The 21,109-nt window shown below is 47.4% G+C and overlaps 1 protein-coding gene across 4 annotated transcripts in view; it reads right to left on the bottom strand.

Moving 5' to 3' along the window:
• Window positions 1-21,109, bottom strand: part of Tshz2 (teashirt zinc finger homeobox 2) — a 448,707-nt gene that overhangs the window by 122,758 nt on the left and 304,840 nt on the right. The window contains exon 3 of one of the 4 annotated variants that reach the window (XM_075963171.1): window positions 7,036-7,052. The exons of the other annotated variants lie outside the window; for them this stretch is intronic. The gene's annotated coding sequence lies outside the window, so the exon portion shown is untranslated. Of the gene's footprint in view, window positions 1-7,035; window positions 7,053-21,109 lie in introns of those variants that run through there. 4 annotated transcript variants of the gene reach the window in all.

Genomic DNA, 21,109 nt, shown 5'->3' with positions numbered 1-21,109 from the left:
TTTGTCAGCCTTTATCTGGAATTTGTGCAGTAAACATTAGCATGTACTTGGGCTGGGGATATAGCTCGGTTGGTAGAGTGCTTGGCGGGCATTCCTGAAGCCCCGGGTTCAATCCCCAGCACATAAAATGAAAGTAGTGATTCGAGCCTGTAAATGCAGCATTTGGGAGCTAGGGACCGAACTATCAGAGGTTCAAGGTTATTCTCTTCTTCATCGTAAGTTCAGTACCAGCCTGGGCTATGTGAGATTCTGCCTCAAACAAAACAAAGCAAAACATAATGTGTACTAAAATGCTATTGGTGTGAATTGATGTTGGGCCATCTGCTTCTTCCCTCTCCATTTCCCGTGTTCCCCCTTTTCTACCTCTCCCTGTCCTGTGCCTGCCCCCTTTCTCTTCCTCTCCCTCTCCTGTGCCTGCCTGCTCTGCCTCTTCCTTTCTCTGTGTATTTATTTTCCCCACAGTGGGCATTTATTACTGATTCTATTAAAAATAAAATTCTTGTGCTTTGGGGGTTTGCTGTTCATTTGTTTTCACTATCACAGAAGTGTCCAGGAGCCCCCTCTGGACTGTCTCCCTCCTCCCTCCCTCCCTGAGCCCATTCTCCCCATAACAGTCTAGACTCTGGACAGTGTTTATGAGGCTCTCATGTGGAGATGACTTTCTGGTTACTAACAGCCATGTGGTTATGGTGAGCAGTGCCAGGGAATGCCATAATCCTGAGACTGAAATTGATGGGGGTGATCAATGAGGGGGGGGGAGAGAAAGAGAACCTAGAAATAGAGAACCTTTGAGTGGAGATCTCTTTGGCCAAAAATGGTTTTCAGTGTTTGCTCTCAGAGACCTAGGCCCCAGGCATGCCTCATTTACCCACCCCCCATTCCTCCATCATACTTCGAAGAAGCAGAAAGAGGACAAATTCATATTTTAAGTTAATTTTTGCCATTCACAGCTTCCACACAGTGAAGGCGCTTGCTTCCTCGAGCTTCCTAAGCCGGAGAACCGAGGCTTACACTGCTGGATTCTTGCCCTGCGCCCAGAGCTAGACAAAGCAGCCTCAGCAGACAGTTGCCTCTCCAGTTTTAAAGTTCAACAGGGAAGCAGACAGAAGCTGCAGCTCCTTGGCAAGTTTCTTCATTTAACAGGAAGCATCCCTGTTTTACGTGAAGCTTAAAATTCCTTGGATGAGAAGAGTCAGGCCTCGGATTTATGGTACAAGCTGCCTTCCTCACAGAAACAGCGCTTACCAGGGTGATATGTCCCTGGCTGAAGTTCTGAGATGTCGCGTTTTATAGACACCATTAACCATAGTGTATTGATCTGCTGACTCACTGACTAGCCCCACCCCATCACTGGTGAGTGCAGTTCTAAAGTGTATTGCTGGTTCTTTTGAAAGCACAGTGTTTGCCTAATTGACAGCATACATCCAGCTACAAAGTGATGGCAAGTGACCTCAGAAGGGAACAATAAGAAAGGTAGGCAGAAAGGAAACACACATCCCAACATTGTACATGAGATGGTTACTGTGGTTCCGCATTAGCCTTAGACGGGAGCTTCCTGGCGGCCAAAAGCAAAAGGACCCGTGCCACCCCCAACCTTTTTAATGATCAGAATAAAAACAATGTTAAATGAGAGATGAGAATCCCTCATCACAGACACCATATGAGAAGGATCAACCATGAATGACTTATGAATGACCAGTCACTTAGCCACGGCACAGATGTAGGGGAGCACTCACTTAAACAAAACAAGTTGCAGGCGCTCCATCCCAGAGAAGTCTGAGAAGGAAACGCTGCCAGCGAGTTACGAGCCCTTGAGTGTTTATATAAATGTCTCATAAGACACAGCATAGATAGAACATGTTAGGGTGCATTTAATTCCTGGAAGCTCAATGGTGTGAGCATGCTGCCATACTGGCCACGATGGTCCTGGACGCTGAGATACAAGCACATCGTCTTGGCTCTGCCTCCATCACACCCTGGCCCCTTCTGGAGAACCTTCCGGTTGCTCCATGTTGCTTCCTGTTCCATGTGGAGTTCAGATTTTGGAATAAACTCCTTCCACTTGTTTTCAGCTTCCTTGGGTTATGGCCTCAGTGTTTCTCTGTCCCTTGAGTGGTAGGTTCTCTATGGCCTAGGTGTGCTGGTCATGGATGTACTTGGCAAACTGACCGCTCTTCACTGCCAGGGGTTCCTGGCCATCCTGTTCACATTGGTTTCCATTCAAAGCTCCTGATCTTGCTGTCTGTTTTCTTTCTTGAACTAGTTTCTAAGGTCCTAAGCAAGGGGTTTCTCTGGTGATTATTTAATGCTGGTACTGCACACAGAAAAACGATAAAAAAATGTGTGTGTGTGTGTGGGGGGAGGTGCATGTGTCCCACAGCATGCATGTGGAGACCAGTGAACAACACTGCATGCTGGTTGTCACCCTCCACCTTGTATGAGGCAGGGTTTCCTGATGTTGGCCTCTGTGTCCACCAGGTCTTCGGGCTTCCAGAGATTCTCCCGTCTCCACCTCCCATCTCATCACAGATGTGAGCTACCATGTCCTGTTTCACGTGAGTCATCTGGTATCGTGCTTGTGTGGTAAGTGTTTATCTACCCTCCATCTCTGCAGGCCCCCCTCAGTCAGTCATTACCATAGCAATGACCGAAGAAACAGCCAATCACAGAACTAGAATCATATCTCTAGAAGACAGTCCCTCAATATCCTTGGTGGGTCTTCCTGTTTGGGTTCTGGACCATCCATTTGGTGTTTTCTAGTAAGTCTTCTGACATCTCACAGTGTGTACCAGGATGGTGACACCTTTCCTCGAGGGAAGGATTGACCGTTGACTCATGAGTTCTACAAAGTGGAGACAGCCTCAGTGTGTGATTAGGAATCTATCATGGTGTAGTTGGTGTGGTGTGGAATCATGGCTCAAGGGCATCCTCTTTTTTGGCCCAACTTCTGCATGGACAATGTACCCAGATTTGGGTTTCCATGACTTTCTCAATATCCAATACCCCCTATGACATACTCTGCTTCAAATATCCTCTCCTCTGCTTTCTCCAAGGGCACCCAACCCACTCATTAGTCCTCAAAGCTCTAATGTTCATCCTAGAAAACCTGACCCTCATAATTGTAGGCCTGTTCACCTCTGTCAACTTGCAAGCCATGCAGCCAGACAGTGCCCCTGACCGCCAGAACTGTCACCAGCAGCTTGCTAGTGTAAATTCCTGATTTTTTCCCCTTCTTATTTTCCATAAGTCATAAATACCACCATTCAAGATAGTACAAATATTATTAATCACAACTTCTCTGATTTGAGGGCTCTGTGCCTCTTCATGATTAACCATGACTGTGACTTATGGCATGGAGGGAGCAAATTCTCTCTGGACAGTAGGTGCTTGGGGGTAGACTAGACACTTAGAGAGCAGTTAACGGTATTTGTCATTAGCGTTGCAACACAAGCCACAGTTACAACATGGTAAAAAGACTGCTCATTCCTTCTCCATCATGCAGATCACTCAGAAAAAAAAAAGCAGCCGCTATGACCCTCCCTACCTGAGACCACAAGCTAAAATAAATCCACGATCCTTCCATCATTACTTCCTCCCCTTCCTCCTTCCCCTCCCCTCCTCTCCCTTTCTTTCCTCCTCCTCACTCATCCCCTCTCAGTTCCCCTCCCTAACTCCTCCCCTCCCCTCCCTCCCCCTCTTCCTTTCTCCCTCCTTCTCCTCTTCTACTTCCTTCCCTCCCTCCACTCCCTCCTCCCTTACTCCCTCACCCTCTCCTTCTTTCCCTCATCCCTCCTCATTTCCTCCTCTCCTTCCCTCCCTCCCCTCTCCCTCCTTTTTCCCTCCCTCCCTCTTCTCCTTTCCTTCCTCTCTCCCTCTCCCTTCTTCCTTCCCATCTCCTCCCCCTCCTTCCTTCCCTCCCTCCCCCTCTCCTTCCATTTTTCTCCCTCCCTCTCCCTCTCCTCTTCTTCTTCCTCCCTCCCTCCCCATCTCCCTCCTTTTTTCTTCCCTCCTCCTCCTCTTCTTCCTTCCTCCCTTCCCTTCTCCCTCCTTTGTTGCAGGCCCTTAGATCCTGAACTTTCTATGACCCCTTGTCTGCTGGACTAAACAGCTTGTTTTTCTATGCTCGCAACTACTCTGAGCATAGGACCCTCAAGGATTCCTGAAAGCAAGGACGTGGTTTCTGGTGGGCTTGCAGTGGAAAATCCCAAGAGCTAGGGCATGGCCATTAGTTAAGGAGAGCACTATATAAGCTGTCTGGGAACATAATAAAATTGGCATTCTTGCTTCAAGAGTGACCCATATCTCTGTGTGTTCTTTAATCCCCTGACCCTTCCCCAGTAGCGAATCCAGGTGGTAGAGGTGGCACAGGTGGCACACTCCTTCCTTCCTCCTTCTGCCTCCCCCCTCTCCTTCCTTCCCTCCTCTTCCTCCCCTTCCTTCCTTTTTTCCTTCCTTCTTTCCTCCCTTCCTCCTTCCTTCCCTCCCTCCCTCCCTCCCTCCCCCTCTCCTCCTCTTCCTCCTTCTTTTCCTTCTGTTGCTTCTTGTCAGGTATTTGTCAGGACAAAGGGAGAAGAACTAATACCTAAGCAGAAAGGAAGAAATCTTACTAGTGTAAAACTCACCGCTCACTAGAGTGATGGTATAGAGCAGTTATAGTGCCAGGGAATCTGAGGCCCCCTTCTGGCCTCTGCAGGCGCCACATGCTCACGGTGCATGCACTTTCATGCAGGCAAAGTGTGTAAACAAACAGCAACAATAACAAAAACAAGCAAAACAATTTTTTCAAGTGTGAATCAAGGCAAATAAAAAATACATTGCAGAAGAGTGGGTGGAGAGAATGTAAGAGTAAGGATCAGTCCAAATCTATCCCAGCAGCCCCCATTCCAGGTCTCTCTATCCATCCCTATGGGACACTCCAGCTGCTGCCTCTGATTGGGCAAGCCCATGTCCTCCATGGAGCCTCAGCTCTGTGATCTCCTCAGAACGCCTTTCCCAGGTCCTGACATGCCTGGCTTTTCCTCGTTTGTGTACTACTCAAATATCCCCACTCAAGTGGACTTCATGGCTGACCCTTTCCCAAGCCCTGGTCACCCTCTGATGCCCCTGGTGGTAGAGAGTCCTATCACTGGGGTCAAATGCCAGTGCTCTTACCCCAGTTGAACTCAAGTCTCAGTGGCTGTTTTCTGGTCTATGTCTTGGGTACAGTGGTAGCATAGAGTTTTCTTGTACAGCCCATGGGCCACATGTGCCCCCAGAGAGGTATAGACGTGCCCAACACAATATTGTAAACTTACTTAAAACACAAGGTGAGTTTCGGGGAGAGTTTTGCTTTGTGACTTGCACGGTTGGTGAGATTGGACTTGTGGATGACAATGCTGGCCAGCTATGTGAAAAAACTGGGTTGGCCACATGTTTTTGAAATGCTGCCATCAATGCATTTGCAAAATATTGAAAATTCCTGGTACCCATAGTGATTTTGTGCCCATAGTAAGCACTAAACAATGCTCATTTATTTGCATTCTTTTTTGTTATAAATTGCACACGTAAAACTTTTTATTTGGCCATTCTGTCATGCCTAGAATATTAAAAAAGTTCAGTAAAGTCAGTCCATGAATGAATAAATGATGGTTCAGCCTCAAAGTCTCTGTTCTCCAACTCTGTGCTGAATCGTCCTTTCTCAACCCCGAGTCTGATCAGAGCTCCAGCCCTGGCAGATTGGAGCCCAGCAGCTCTTCCGTTCTGTCCTCAAGAGGCCAGCCATCATTCCCGTCCAGGCTGCTAACTGCTCAGTCTCAAGGGAGTTCGGGATTCATCTGCTGCCACCCACTGGATCCCCGGAAGATCCTACCCGGGAGAAGAAACAGATGCCACAGTGAAAGTCCTGAGCAGAGACACAAATGTGGCTGAGTGGAGCTTTGGGGCATTTGGATGCTGTCAGCACTGTGGGTTCTAGGCGAGCAGGAGCTTTGTGGAAAGCCTCAGTGGTGCTGATTCATAAACCTTATCCCAGAGGGAGGATGGAGAACCACCCTTCCTTGTCTCTAGACTCATTCCCCCTGCCCGTGTGTGTGCCTGTGTGTGTGTGCACAAACACACATCTGTCTCAGTTGTTCTTCATTTTATTTTTTGAGGCAGGGTCTCTCATTGAACCTGAAGGTCACCAATGTGGCTAGACTGGCTGGCCAGTGAGCCTTGGGGATTACCCACTCACCTCTTCCTCAGTGCCATGGCTATAGGCACACACTTCCATGTCTGACTTTTTTTTGATTCTTTCTTATTTTTTTTGATGTGGGCTTTGGGGATTTGAACTCAGGTTCTCACGCTTGCATGGGAAGCCCCTTCCTGACTGAGATGTCTCCCAGCTTCCAGAGTGATCGTTCTAGGATATGTTCTCCTTTCTCCAACTTATGGACTCTCCACACCCTTCAAGGCCCTGATCACACCTCAGCCTCTCTCTGCTGGTATTGTAACCTCTCTGCCCAAGTTAATTGTTTATTCTTCTTGGAGCCCTGCTCACTTTCCCGACCTGTGTTCTACTTGGCTTCTTCATTTGATCATTGCTTTATAGACAAGAACAAAACCATCCAGAAACAAGACGAAAATTTGTCACCAGGCAGCCTTCAAAATGATGTCCCTCAGCCCTGGCAGGCTTCTTCAGGTTGGAAACACTGCCTACAACATGTATCAAAAGGTTCTAGAACAAGCTCTCTACTTGGTGGAACAGAAGGTAGGATAACTGGCTACAAAAAGATTTCACTTCAGCACAAAGGGACCTCCACAAATACAGTACTCTTGATCTGAGTCTTCCCCCTTGTTTGATGAAGGGCTTGTTATGTGTAAGAAAACCTACGTTGCTCCTGAGGCCTGGGATATGGTTCACGCCAGCACCCTCCTTGGAAAAACCCATGCACGTTGCAGGGGAGCTTAGTCGTCTCATTGTCGGTTACGTGGCTGCTAGACACAAGGCCTGCATGCTGACACAAAGTGTGTTTCGAAAAGTGATCTTCCTTCTTGCTGACTGACATTCGAACATCTTCGGTGTGAACCTATTTCTGGGGTGGGGAGGAAAGAAAAGCTCGTTGCTTCTTCTATGGGCTGTTAACACCGTCATTTAGAGTAGTGGCTCTCGACCTCCCTCACGCTGCAGCCCCTTAACACAGCTCCTCAGGTTGTGGTGACCCCCAACCATGAAATTACTGCACTGCTACTTCATAGATAAAGTGTTGTTACTGTTGTGAATCATAATGTAAATAGCTCATGTGCAGGATATACCACCCCAAAGGAGTCACGACCCACGGGTTAAGTGCCCTGATCCTGAGTGTGTCATGACCCTTCTGCTGCAGCCCACACAGCCTCTTGTCTGTGGTCGGTGGAGTCCAAAGTGGTCCTTACGTTTGATTGTGAGCTCTTTATGGCTTAAACACATTTAAAAGGACTCAACACCCTCACCACTTTCCCAGGTGAACTTGACAATTCTCATCCTTATCTTTGATTCTTTGGGCTCCAGGGAATGAGAGGAATAAGACCCCTCCCCCCCAACATCTTTTGTCCAAAACCGGGGATTCCGTGTGACTGGAACCTTTTCAAGACTGGGCCTTGGGCTCTTTTCACACTGGGAAATTAGCCTGGAAAACGAGACATCGCTGCATTTGGGAATATCAGTGGCCTTTTCCTGGACCATTGCCTTTCGCTAAACAGCGCACTGCTTTCTGCCACTGTTATTAAGCAAATAATGAGCTTCCGTTCTCAGGGGGATTTGCTTCCTGAGAGGCACCAACTTGAAACCGGCACTGAGCCCATACACCGAGGCTTTAATGGGGGTGTTGCAGGCAGCTTATTGAAATGAGGTGTTATTTGAAAAAATAGCAAGAGCAACTTAATTGCGACGCTTGTATCCTTGAAGCTCACATTATGAGAAAGATAATGCAGGGCTGGGGAGATGGCACAGTTGGTGAGGCAGCTTGCTTGCAAGCGCATGGACCAGAGTCAGATCCCCAGAGCCCATGTCAAAATGCCAAGCATGGTGGTTTGCTCGTGGTCCCAGCCCTGGGTGAATGGAGACCTCAGGATCCCTGGGGCCTCTCTGGTCAGCTAGTCTAGTCAAGTTGGTGAACTCCGGACCAATGAGAGACTTTTCTCCAGCGCCCCCACCTATTAAAAAGATAATATAAAGTGTAAGAATGGGGATTATCAAGCTTTTTCTATAAGGATCTAGAGAGTAAACTGTTTTTCTCCCCTTTGGGACCAAATGGCTTGCTACCCTGGTGTCAACACAGAAATAGGATGTCAGCATAGGAATGGGCATGGTTTTGTTCCAGCCCAGAGTCATAGAGGAACATGCAAGGTAGAGGTTAATTTCCATGACTTGTGGAGCATCTAATCTGGATTATTTTTTCTTTAAGCACTTTAGAATATGAATCCATCCTTGAGCAGCGAGTCCTACATAAGTGGTGGGCACAGAGCCTCTGGTCTGTGTGCTATTGACTCCTGTGACAGAGACCAATTCAGAGCTGGTTTGGGGGTCAAAGAGACCTAAAGTCATATCCTGATTTGGCCACTTGTTAGTAAGTGGGTCTTTAGCAAGATGGGCACTGTTCGGTTGTCCCCTGTAAATCAGGCCTACTACAGCGTCTTCATCATGCGTATTCTGTCAACGATTGAAAGGTTGGACTTAATGTGCACAGAGAGATGCCTGCCACATGGCAAGAACTCAGTCGATTAAAGTTTTTGACAAATATTTATAGAGCAGTCTTGGGGTAGGTGATATACAAGGCCCCAGGCGTCTCATGATTCCTGTCTAGCACAGCTTAAAATCGAGTAGAGCTGATGAGGGATGTTGCTGTTATTATTACCCATAATGTCTGGGATTTGTGAAAGCAAAGCAGACACTGTAAATTATTAGATAGTGCGTTGTGTTATTACTAAAGACGTGTGTGTGTGTGTGTGTGTGTGTGTGTGTTACCACAGCACACACGTGGAGGTCAAGAGACAGCTTGAGGAAGTTGGTTCCATCCTTTTCATTGTGGGGATTTTGATCACACTGTGACACTCCACTACTGTTAAATAAAGTTTAGCTTGACTCAGCAGGGTGGAGCTAATGACTAGCTGACCAGAGCTGGCCATAGAGAAGCCAGCAATTTGAATAGAGAAGGTGCACAGGAAAGAAAGGGTGGGGCCTTGAGTTTTGGTTTTAGGATGAGTAAAGAGACATGTTTTTTGCTAGGTTTTTGGTCAAAAAGGAAGGTCAGCTGGTTGCTTATCTGCTTCTCTGATCTAGCAGGGTTTTGCCCCCACATCTGACTCCCCAGTCCTTGTTAGTAAATAGAACGACAGAGACTTAGTTTAAACCTACATACCAGAAGGCCCTCCAGGCTGCAGCCCCGAGTGACCATTGGGGCGCTGACTGCAAGTCCATGGGCTGCAGATAATAATTAAAATATCAGGAGTTTTATGTGCAGCCCTGGAGTCAACAGAAAACATCACCTTTTACTATGTGGGTCTTGAGAATTGAGGGAACATCCCTGATTGAAGGAATATCTTGACCGAAGATGCTTTTACCTGGTAAGCCATCTTGACAGCCCACGAATATGTTACCTCTAAAGACAAAGTTAATTAATATCCCCTTTGTTGTGACAGTCTCCTGTCCTTCCCCCACATCCCAACAGAATGAGCCTGCTTCCCTGTGGAATGCTATGCTGAAGTTGCTGCCAAGGCACCCGCAAGACACAGCTTGCACGTTCCTAGTGCATGGACAATTTGACCTCCCCAAGCTAGGAAGGTGTGGTTCCTAGGAGACAGGCCCCACCCTGCTGGATGCCCCGCATGCAGGAGTATTTTCAGCACCAATTGGAGTTGATAAGTTATTTTTTAAAAAGGAGGATATAGGACGGGAGGTACAGAGGAAGGTGTAGATTTAGGGGGAGACGTTGGAGGATGAATATAATCAAAATGTATCCTATGAAATTCTTGAAGCTCGAATAGAAATGTTTGAACAAGAGAAAGCCACACCACCCCTCTGTGGTAGACAACAAGGATAGTGAGGCCGTTTATTGGCTGGGTGGGCGAAAGCTTTCATGCTGTTATAACCGCAACCAGAGGCAGACCCAGCTGCACAGGAAGCTCAGGAGGAGATGATGTCTGCTTCTGGAGATTGTGTGACTCATCAGGTTTTAAAGTGACCTGGACTCTTGGCTGTATGTCCAGAAAATACACATTTGGATCTGCTCCAAGGGAAAGATCTAATTAAACTGTAAACTTATTCTTAATTCTTTCCTAGAATAAAAATGCCAATTACCAAATCGAGTCAGCTTTAATTTTTTTTAGTAGATTTATTTATTCTATGTGTGTTACTATTTCCTTCTGTGTGAGTGTGTGAACCACTTACTTCCTGCCCAAAGAGGCCAGAAGAGGGCATCAGATCTGAGTTACAGACAGTTGGGAGCTGCCATGTAGGTTCTGGGAATTGAACTCAGGTCCTCTGGGTGAGCAGCCGGGGCTCTTAACCTCTGAGCCATCCCTCCATCCTTCCTCTCACTGTGCCTTTTGAGAGGATAGTCAGGTATAGCACAACTAATTAACACTTTCATGTAGGAGGAAGAACCACGGATCCTTCAAGACCTTGAAGAGGGAGTGAAGGCCGTAGGGGCGTGCCCTTCTCCTGTGAGTGTCTGGCAGCCCTTCCCATCCAGAGTGGATGCCTCTCCTTCCCCTGAGAATCTCTCAGATTTGATCAATACAGCGTGGCAACCATGGCGCTGGGGAGGTGGCACAGTTGGTAAAGTGCCTGTCAGGCAAAGCCTGAAGACCGGAATTCAGATCCTCAGTCCATACGTAAAAGCCAGGTGTGGCAGCGTGCACCTGTCACCCTAGCCCTGCGGGTGAGGTGGAGGCAAGAAAATCCCTGGAGCTTACTTGCCAGCTACTTCCAGACTGAGTGAGAGACCCTACCTCAAAAGGAGTACGGAGAGCTGTTGAGGAAGACCCCTGTCATCAACAGGTGGCCGTCACATACACAAATCTACATGAATATGCACACACGCCAGTTCCACACCCACCCTACACACACAACAGGACACACACACACACACACACACACACACACACACACACGGTGGCAAAAGTGATCCAGTGCCAGTTCTGGCATGCTCTTTACAAGGCTTTTCGGCGTGGACTTCTCCACAAGGAGGCAAACACCACACTGTATTAAAACAAGGATGAGATTATACACTGTGTCCAAGAGGAAGGAGAGAAACTGATGGAGGAGCATCAAGCCATCTGTTACACGGGGCAACATCTTCTTCAGCCTCCCAGCCCATTTGCAGCTAAGTGTAGCCGAGGGAACATCTTCAGGCTGTCCTTTATCAAACATGACTAACTAGAACCTGAAATTCTCAGCCTGCAGAATCCTGGGAAATAACAACTGATTGTTGCTCTAAACTGCTAAGTCATCAGCTGAGTTGTGGCTCGGCAATAGATTACTGAGAGGGGCTGGTTTTCCGTTACCGCACGGTCACTGTGGGGCAGCCTCACTGTGGAGACTAAAGTTGAAAATGACTAAGTGACGAAATCAGACCCAGCCCACTCTGCTCGCATGAGAGGTGACAGGAGAAAGCCTACTCTGGACCAGAGGATCCGTGTTTGTCCAGTTTTAACACATGTCTCCTGGCTCAGGACAGGATAAAGTCCTACCTGTTGAAATATCCTTAGCGGGTACTAGAGAATACTGCTTTGCTTCCCTTCTTAGCAAGACACAGCTCATTTATGCTAACAAAGAAAGACTATGTGGGGGCTGGGGAATGCTCAGTGGTCAAGAGCACACTCTTATAGAGGACCCGAGTTTGGTTTCTAGCACCCCAGCAGCTCACAGCTGCCTGGAAACCCAGTTCTATGGGGATCTGATTCTTGTAGCCCTCATAAGCACCTTCAGTGATGTATGTTCTCTCTCTCTCTCTCTCTCTCTCTCTCTCTCTCTCTCTCTCTCTCTCTCTCACACACACACACACACACACACACACACACAACACAATAATAATTAAAAATATTTTTAAAGAATATGGAAAACAACTCCGGCTATTTAAGGTATGCGTTGTACGTCCTGTTAGGTTAAACAACAAGTTTAGAGTTGGACAGATGGCTCGGGAGACATCAAATGTGAGGATCTGAGTTCAGATCCCAGCTCCTATGTAAAAAAAACTAGATTTGTCTGTGTCTGTAACCCCAGCACTGGGAGGGCAGAGGCAGACTCCTGGCCAACCTGGCTAGCCCAGTTGGTGAGTTGTAGATTCCTCAAGAGTCTCAGTCTAAAAACAGGGTAAAGTGGCTAAGACACTCAGTGTTGACCCGTGTTCTCCACATGCACGTGTGTGCACACATTCACATACTCTCTCTCACATGTACATGCACACACATGAACTCAGAAACGATAAATAAAAGAAGCAGGGAGCCAAAGGAGGATTAGATACAATGAGATTACTAAAAGGTGACGTCAAAAGCTGGCCCCCACAACCTTAAAATCATGGGGCCCCACAGCTCCTGTCAAATGAAGTCAGACAGCTCTGTTCACACTGTGGGGACCTCAAGGCAAGCACTGCTTCGGAGAACGGAACAACTCAACCCTTGATGTTCATGACGATGACCCCGAGCCAGGAAGCAGAGATTAAATAATGTTTTTCAGCCTCTCTTTTAAAAGGCAAGGACGAGTGCAAGGAACACCCAGAAATATTGCCATGCCAAATGGCTAAAATAAATACATGTGACGAGCGAGGGCTCAGCTTTAGTGACGTGGAGACACACTGGCATGGAGCAGGCGGTGTCAGCTGAATGAGCCATTGCTCTATCCGCAGGACGACCTGCATGTGTTCCAAGCCTTGGCTAGGGTGAAGGCTTCTGCCGGATGAAAAACGAGCTTTGCTTGTGTCTACATCTGAGCTTAAGTGCACTCTCTAAAACCTTGGGAATTTTTTGGACAGGTGTCTCCTTTCCAACAGCATAATATTTGGACATTGCCTTTTAAATACGTGCAGATAAAATGATATTCCACGTTTGTATCTCACGTCTAAGCAGGTGGGATACCAGTAGTGAGGGCTGCAGAGAAACGATCCTTCATGGAGAGTGAGCGGAGATAAAACCTCACCTCCCGGTAACCCTGAACAGAACTTTGTGGCTACAAGCCCTAGAATGAATGCTTTATTATCTCAAATCTTTAATGATTTAATGTGCACGGGCCAACATCTGCTGTCTTGTTTCCATACAAGCTAGCAGCATGTTCCTTTTTCAAAAGCTAGGATTTTGGAGACAATGGAAACTGGCTTTGCCACCTGCAGGCCCGTAAGAACTTGGAAAGATGTGCTCGCTGGCAGAATCCAGCTGCCATATCATCTACATGGCATTTGAGAAGTATCCAGATTTGAATTCTTCTAGAGGGAGGGGATGGCTGTTCACCATGTCTCTTTCTTCCAGAACATTCTCTGTTGCCTTCTCTTACTGCTGTGCCCTGCTTTGATCCTCCAGTTTCTGAAAATTTGACACTAGAATTAGAATCTTAAGTCTTTCAGGTGTGTGTGTGTGTGTGCGCGCACACCTATGTGCTGGTATGCACAAGTGTGTGTGTCTGTGTGTGTGCACGTGGAGTGCAGAGGACAATCTTAGGGGTCATATTTTAGGTGCTGGCCTCCTTGTTTCTTGCAGCAGGGTCTCACATTTATCCTGGGCTCACAGATTTGACTAGACCGCTGGCCAGGGAGCCTCGGGAGTTCTGTCTTTGTCTCCCCGTTGCTGGATTACAAGCGTGCACCTCCTCACCTGGCTCTTTAAAATGTGGGTCCCAGTGCTGGCAAGACGAGCACTTTGCCAACCTAACCATCTCTCCAGCTCAGATTTCTAATCTCTAGGACACGAAGGATAAGTGGCTAGGCACTGGCATGGGGCATTTCATACCATTTGGTGTAAACACCTATTTTCAAAGGGCAGAGATACTGGTGGCCAATAGGCCCTAAACGGAGCAAGTTTATAGTGGCCACAATTCCCAGAATCTGGGAGTGTGTGGTGTGTTTGAACTGCACCACGCTCTTCTTATAGGTGGGAGATATCCTATTGCCATCTCCACAGCTTACCCCTAGGCTTGGCTCTGGGCTTCTCATTCCAGTGTAATTGCACTGAGACCTTGTCTCCGCAACAACAGCATATGCAAAAGTTTATCGTGCACCTAACTCTGTTCCTGTCTGAAGGCTGATGTGTCTCACGTGTGCTATCTCACTCAACGCTCATCAGCAGTGTAAGAACTTTAACACCATATAAATGTGCATGCACCTCTGTCTGTCTGTATGTCATGTATGTGCAGTATCCCCAGAGACCAGAAGAAGGCATTGCCCACCACCCCCACCACCGACTGGCATTCCAGATGGTTGTGAGGCACCTGGCATGGGTGCTGGGCACGGAACTCTGGTCCTCTGTAAGAGAAGCAAATTCTTTTTTTTTAAACAATTATTTTATTATTAAGTACACAGTAATCAGCCTCCATGTGGGCACCATGTGGTTGCTGGGAATTGAACTCAGGACCTTCGGAAGAGCAGTCAGTGCTCTTAACCTCTGAGCCATCTCTCCAGCCCGAGCAAATCCTTCTAACTGCTGAACTATCTCTCCATCCTGGGTGCGTACTTTCAAATCCAGAAAGGGGAACTCTATTCAAAGGCCTGAGGATGCTTTCCCATTTTCCATCTGTGTTCATTCATCATACAAATCACATTAAGGAGGAATGGCTAAAATACTCGTGTTCTGAATATAGCTGATCCCCAAATCTGGCTGAGTGATTTTTTACACTTCAGTGTGTGTAAGAATTACAATGTAAGGTGGAACACAATACAATAACATGCACACACACACTGTATCTTACACATGGCTTAAAGCAGCAGTTCTCAACCTGTGGGTTGCAATCCCTTGGGGGTCAAACAACCCTCTCACAGGAGTTGCCTAAGACCATCCTGCATATCAGATTCATAACAGTAGCAAAAATTACAGTTATGAAGCAGCTATGAAAATAACTTTATGGTTGGGGGTCAGCACAACATGCGGTACTGTGTTAAAGAGTCGCAGCATTATGAAGGTTGAGACCGCTGGCTTCCAGGGTTTTCAATGGCGGCTCTGACTCTGGACAAATTTCTTCTGCCCAGAAACTTGTACTTATAACATGCAGTTCTTCTCTGCATTATGACTCTCAATCCCAGCTTATCACAACATGAATGTTGCTTCAGAATGTGTCACCCCAGCAAAATTAAAAATGCATATTTTCACATACAGACTCTCAGAGGGGCTGTATCCTTCCCTCCCCAGACTTTGTGTTCATGTACGGCCATAGATGGGATGTGTCACTTGGTTTTATTGATTTAAGCAGAACTGGAACCCAATGACCCAGGACAAGTACATTCACTGCTTAGGACTCAGTTTCCCTGTGGGAAGCTTGCCTGGATGAGAGAGTCTTGGCTAACGTCAGGCCTTGAAGTAATCTTAGACGTGCTACCCTATTCTGATTATTGTTCATCTGTTACAGGGCAGCGAGTTTCCCTGCACAAACGGTTTGCTTTGAACACCATATTTAGCATTTCAGAGCTGCTAAGCACTCCGTTCTAGCATTCGAGACAGGCTTCCCAGCTCAGGGATTCATGGAGCTGTGGTCCAGGTGTCGGCTAGCGGCCAGCGCTACGGGCTCATTGGAAGCTTTAGCTGACTCCCTGCCACTCTAGGACTCAGGCTCTGGCTTCTCATTGGTTATTGGCAGCTGTCTGCCCTCAGCTCCCAGAGACCACCTAGGACCACACCACCATTATGTGGGTTTCCCAAACCTGATCATTTTCTTCCACAGCCAGCAAGAGAAAGGCCCCCAAAAGATGGAGATGGCAGCCCTGTCTATCACGGTCATTGAAGGACTCTTCACTCTGGCACAGCCTTTTGATCAAGCAAGTTACAAGCCAGGCATGATGATGCACACCTGTAATACCAGCACTCTGGAGGCTGAGGCTGGGGGATCACCTGTTTGTGGCCAGACTGGCCTACATGAGCCCACCCTGTGTCTCAGTATTCTTTAAGTTACTTGTTTTTAAAACACTCTGGGTGGAGAAGAAAAATCCTGTGCAGTGGGAGAATGTTCTTGTTCACTGTAAAGATTTGTCACTCATATTGGTTTAATAAAATGCTGATTGGCCAATAGCCAGTCATGAAGGTGACCAAACTAGGAGAATTCTGGGAAGAAGAAAAGCTCAGTTTGCAGTTGCCACCCAGACACAGAGGAAGCAAGATGAGAATGCCTCACTGAAAAGGTTCCAAGCCACATGGCTAAACATAGAAAAGAATTCTTGGTTAATTTAAGTTGTAAGAGTTACTTAATAATAAACCTGAGCTAATAGGCTGTGGGAATGGGTGGGACAGAAACTTCCATCTATAATCCTGTGGTGTGTAAAGTCCACTTTCTCTTATTGCTGTGACCTGGCAAGAAGCAATTTAGGGAGGAAGGATTAGTTCTGGCTCATGGTCTCAGGGGATCCAGTCCATCTTGGTGATGTGGCAGAGTTCACAGCAAGGAAGAAGACTAGAAACAGGGTTGGCTGGAAACACTCAAACCCCGCCCTCAGCACTCACTTCCTCCAATGAGGTTGCACCTAAAAGTTTCACATCTTCCCTCAACAGCCCCAGTGTCTGGGACCAATGTCGCATGCGAAGGCATTTCACGCCTAACCACAGTTAGGAGGTATTGAGGTGAAGGGCGGTAGTTTCACCTCACGGTCTCCCAGTGCCTGTCATTTGCTAACACCCATGGGAAATGGCCAATAGTGAGGAGGAGCTGCCAGCATTTTCCATGGACCCTTGAGCCTTCCCCACTTTAGTCCACCGAGTTTAGGACTAGTGTCTCTCAGAGGATAATTGGTAGATCTACAAACTCCAAATAGCGACCAAATTGTCGTCTGGATGAGAAGAATCCGGGTCAGGAGGACCCACAGTCTCCCCATCCTCAAAGGGCTGTGAGTAACAGGAATGGCAGCCCAGCTCAGGTCTGCTAGGAACAATGGCGGTTCTTGGCGGAGGAGAAAGAGGCAACACCAATGCAGTCACCAGCTCACAGCGTTGCTCTGTCTGCTGGGGAACAACGTGGCACCTTTCTTTCTTCGAGTCCGAATGGTGCCAGTCTTTTGCCCCTGAATTCTCTGCCATTGTTCAAACCACACTCCCTTCCCACCTCCCACCTGGCATGAGACACTTGGGAAAACGCAATAATAAATATTAACCCCCAACTCCGAAGCTAGCCTTGCCCCCCAACGTGCTGGAGTTTAACTGGAGTCATGTGACTCATTCGAATAATGGGTTGTTTTCTAAGAAAAACACAGAAATGTCCAACACCAACTTGACATAATAAAGGAGAATAAAATAGTCATTATGAATAAAATATGTGGGCAGAAAAAATGTATAAATGATCAGAGCCTGCTGACACAGTAAAGCCTTTTTAACTGCCTTCCAGGCAAAACACATATTTTTCAAACTCCTAAGGTCTCTCACTCTATTTTTTAAAAAGCCTCCCCTGGTGACCCAGGGCAGTTCAGTGTGCTTGTGACATGGATCATTCCGAAATGTCACTGGCCTTTTGCTGGTTACAACATCAATTTCCCCAGTCCTCAGCTGGTTTTCTGGCTTCATGTACAGGGATATGCACGTACGCATGCACACACACACACACACACACACACACACACACACACACACACACAGACAGGCACACCACCGTTGAGACACCCCGCTCTCCCCATTCCGTTTAGCAGCTGACATCAGCTCTGCACACACCGGATTTGCCAGCAGTCATGGGAACCACTTCTGCATAGACCGGGTTTGATCTCTGCTGGCGAACAAGTTCCAGAACCCATGTTTTCCTGAACTTATCCTTCATAGGTCAAAGGAAAAAAGACAGAAAGCACAAAAAGGACCAAAAGCTGCCTTTGGCCTATCTTCCCAGAGAATCCGTGTAACCTTCTAAAGGAGACGTGGTAGTCACCGGCTTACAAACCCCTTTATTCTCTTTTCCCACTTGACTTTTCTCTGGGTTAGACACTTTCTTTAGCTCTTGGAAATATGCTTCCTCTGCTTTCAAGATTCCTACTTTGAGTGCATATGAAATATGTTAGGAATGAACACTGTAGGCTCCACCATTGAGCCTGCTCTCCACCTCTCTGCCCTGGGCATGTGGTCCAGCCTCAGCCTCCTGAGTGCTGGGAGTATAAGCTCTCGCTATGTTTATTTTCTTTCCATTCTTCATTCAGGGGCATCTTCTGCCCTGTCCAGAAAGACTTGCAGGACCCTTTTAAGGGCCGCATGGGGTATGACCCTAAGGCAGTACAGCTCAAACCCAATTGCACGTTAGACTCATGGGGCTTAAAAACTCTCCCAGGCACGGAATGGAATATCCGGAGGGACTATAAAGGTTTTTAGTTTGAGCTGGGCGAGGGGTGGGTGGGAACATATGCAAAACCATTGGCCTTCATACACGATGTTTAAGCTATCTTTTGCAGATAAGGAAAGCTAAAAGAACTAAACAAACGAACAAAAATAACCTCTCCCACCATCCAGGCCACTCTCAGAAAGTCTGCCTTCATTGGGCACAGCTTTAGAGTATTCTAAACCCTTCCTAGGTAACACACAGCTGAGCCTGAGAAACCTTTTGTAAGCAACTGAACATCAATGGTCTGGAGACATCAAAACAGCTGCTGTTACATGGAGGCATGAGCCCCTTAAATCTACTCAAGTCGGCCACTGGGAGCTGGGCTTGGTTAATCGCCTGTTGATCTGTGTGGGACTTCTCAACCTTGTGTGTGTGGATACAGGAGAGCTAAGAGACAGAAGAGAAGGGAGGGGTAGCGGTGAGAGCCACACCGTGGGGAAGATGGGGAGTCACACACACCCAGCGTAGGGCATTCACTGGAAGTGCCATGATGATTTCCACCGGGTTATCCTGGTTAAGTCATTGGACATCATGTAGTCTCACTTTGCTCATTTAGAATTAGTTCATTTCTAGAACTTTCCTGCTTTTCTTCTAAGCCGTCTTGGTCCCGTGTCCTAAGAAACACCTTAGGTGGGGTAAACTGAGACGGCTGTTCGTACCACACTTTGCTTCTCAGACGTGGCAATGAGGGTAATTGTCTTCGTGTACAATGCTTGCTGCTTGGGGGTGGGCCTATGTCTATTGTGACCCAATTTTTTCTTCATTTTTTGCTATTTCACAGGGTTAGGCACCCAATAAATATGAATAAAAGCAGTGCTCATCTAAGCCTTCAATTTCATTACCCAAATTAGGAAGCATCTCCTTTATTAATGATGAAGGTCCACTTCCCGGCTGTGTAATGATGTCTTGTTCCATTGCCTGCTCTGCAAATCTTTGCTGCCAATGGCAAGTTCTTCATGTGAGCAAATCATCGAAATATTTAGCTGCTCTTTCTTCTTCCCAAAGTTTCATGGGTTTGTGTAGCCGATGAGTGCAGAGACCCAGACGCAAAACCCCTCCCTCCCCCCCTCCTTTCTCTGGCGTGACTGATGAGTCTGGAGCTGGGCGCGCCTCTGCCATTCCCATCCCCGCGAAACCTGCTCCGTCTACCAAAGGAGTCAAAACAAAAAGCACATGGCTCATTTTCTTTTCTTCTAGACATGGTCCAGGACAGAGCTTTGGCAGATAGAACGCTTATGGGATTCTGCAGAGGGAAGCGCAGTAGTCGAAGGAGGCATTTTGCTCTTCTGGTCACATGACCGGCTGAGCCTGGCGTTCTCCTGCTCTTGCCTGGTGTACAGTCTTGAAGATTACAGAGAAGGGTCCAAGCTGCAATTGTGGAGTGAATGCCCAAGAGTCAGAGGCACCCTCAAATGGCTGAGCACCAGAGCTTTTTCTAAGGGAGACATGTGGTTCCCGTTGCCTGAGCCTCTTGGCTGTTGTTTGCAATCAAATATTGCTGTGGAATAATCCTTTTGTACACCGTGAAGATGTGTTGCTCGCATTGACTAATTAATAAGAGTCAACTGGCCAATAGCTAGGCAGGAAGAGGTTGGTGGGAGAGCCAGGGAGAGAGGACACTGGGAAGAAGGTGGGCGGAGTCGCCAGGAGACAGAGGAAGCCTGAGATGAATATGCTGTGCTGAAAAAAGGTACCTTCATGCCGTAGAACGTAGATGAGAGATTCGGGTTAATTAAAGCTGAAAGACCTAGTTAGGAACAAGCCTATGCTACTGGCCGAGCATTTATCATTAATAAGTCTCCATGTTGGCTACTGGGGAGCCAGTGGTCCCAAAGAAAACCCCTGCCTACACGATAAATTCTATACTGTACATCTGTGGTGCCCAGTGAGGACCCAGGTTCTGAAAACGAGCTCCTTCAAGAGGAGACCTTCATGCAGTGCAGATCCTGGTGGCCAACTTAGAGCTCAGGCTAAGGGCAACAGTGAATGTGAACTCAGAGCTGCTTGACATTTGGGAAAGGGGCTTGTCTCAGGCGCTGGGCCATTCTCTTCTGGCTGGAACAGCTTGTGCAGAATTCCCCAGGGCAGGCGCCACCCTGTGCAAAAATCTGAGTGCTCGTGATACAAGGGGGAAAAATGGAGGAGAGTGTGTGCTGGCTGAGACTGGAGCCCTGTGGCTCCACTTTGCACAGTCCTGAGTCCCATCCTTTCTCTTTCTCTCACTCAAATTGTGAGGGACAGATATGAGTGAGATTCAGGGAGTGGCTTTTATTTTATTTATTTTTGTATGTGTGTTTTGTCTAAATGTACGTCTGTGCACCACGTGTGTGCCCTGCCCTTGGAGTCTGGAAGAGGGCGTCATATCCCTGGGGACTGGAGTTAAAGATGGTTGTGAGCTACTATGTGGTTGCTGGGACCAGAACTTGAGTCCAGCTCTCTTAACCACTGAGCCATCTCTCCAGTTCCTGGAGGATATCCTTAATAACTCATTTCCAGAGCTTTGCTGTGTGAATAAGTTGAGGTCTGAATTTAGGTTTGGGGCAAAGAATCGGAGAGGGGAAATTTCCATTTCCATCTTGTTTTGTCTCTCCCAGGGGAGGGTGGTAGGTAAGATGGAAGGTGGACCCGGGAGCT

Source organism: Microtus pennsylvanicus, chromosome 2 (assembly GCF_037038515.1).
Source record: "Microtus pennsylvanicus isolate mMicPen1 chromosome 2, mMicPen1.hap1, whole genome shotgun sequence".
NCBI classification, from domain to species: domain Eukaryota; kingdom Metazoa; phylum Chordata; class Mammalia; order Rodentia; family Cricetidae; genus Microtus; species Microtus pennsylvanicus.
The sequence above is the reverse complement of the archived record's forward strand: the minus strand, read 5'-3'. Positions and strand labels throughout refer to the sequence as shown.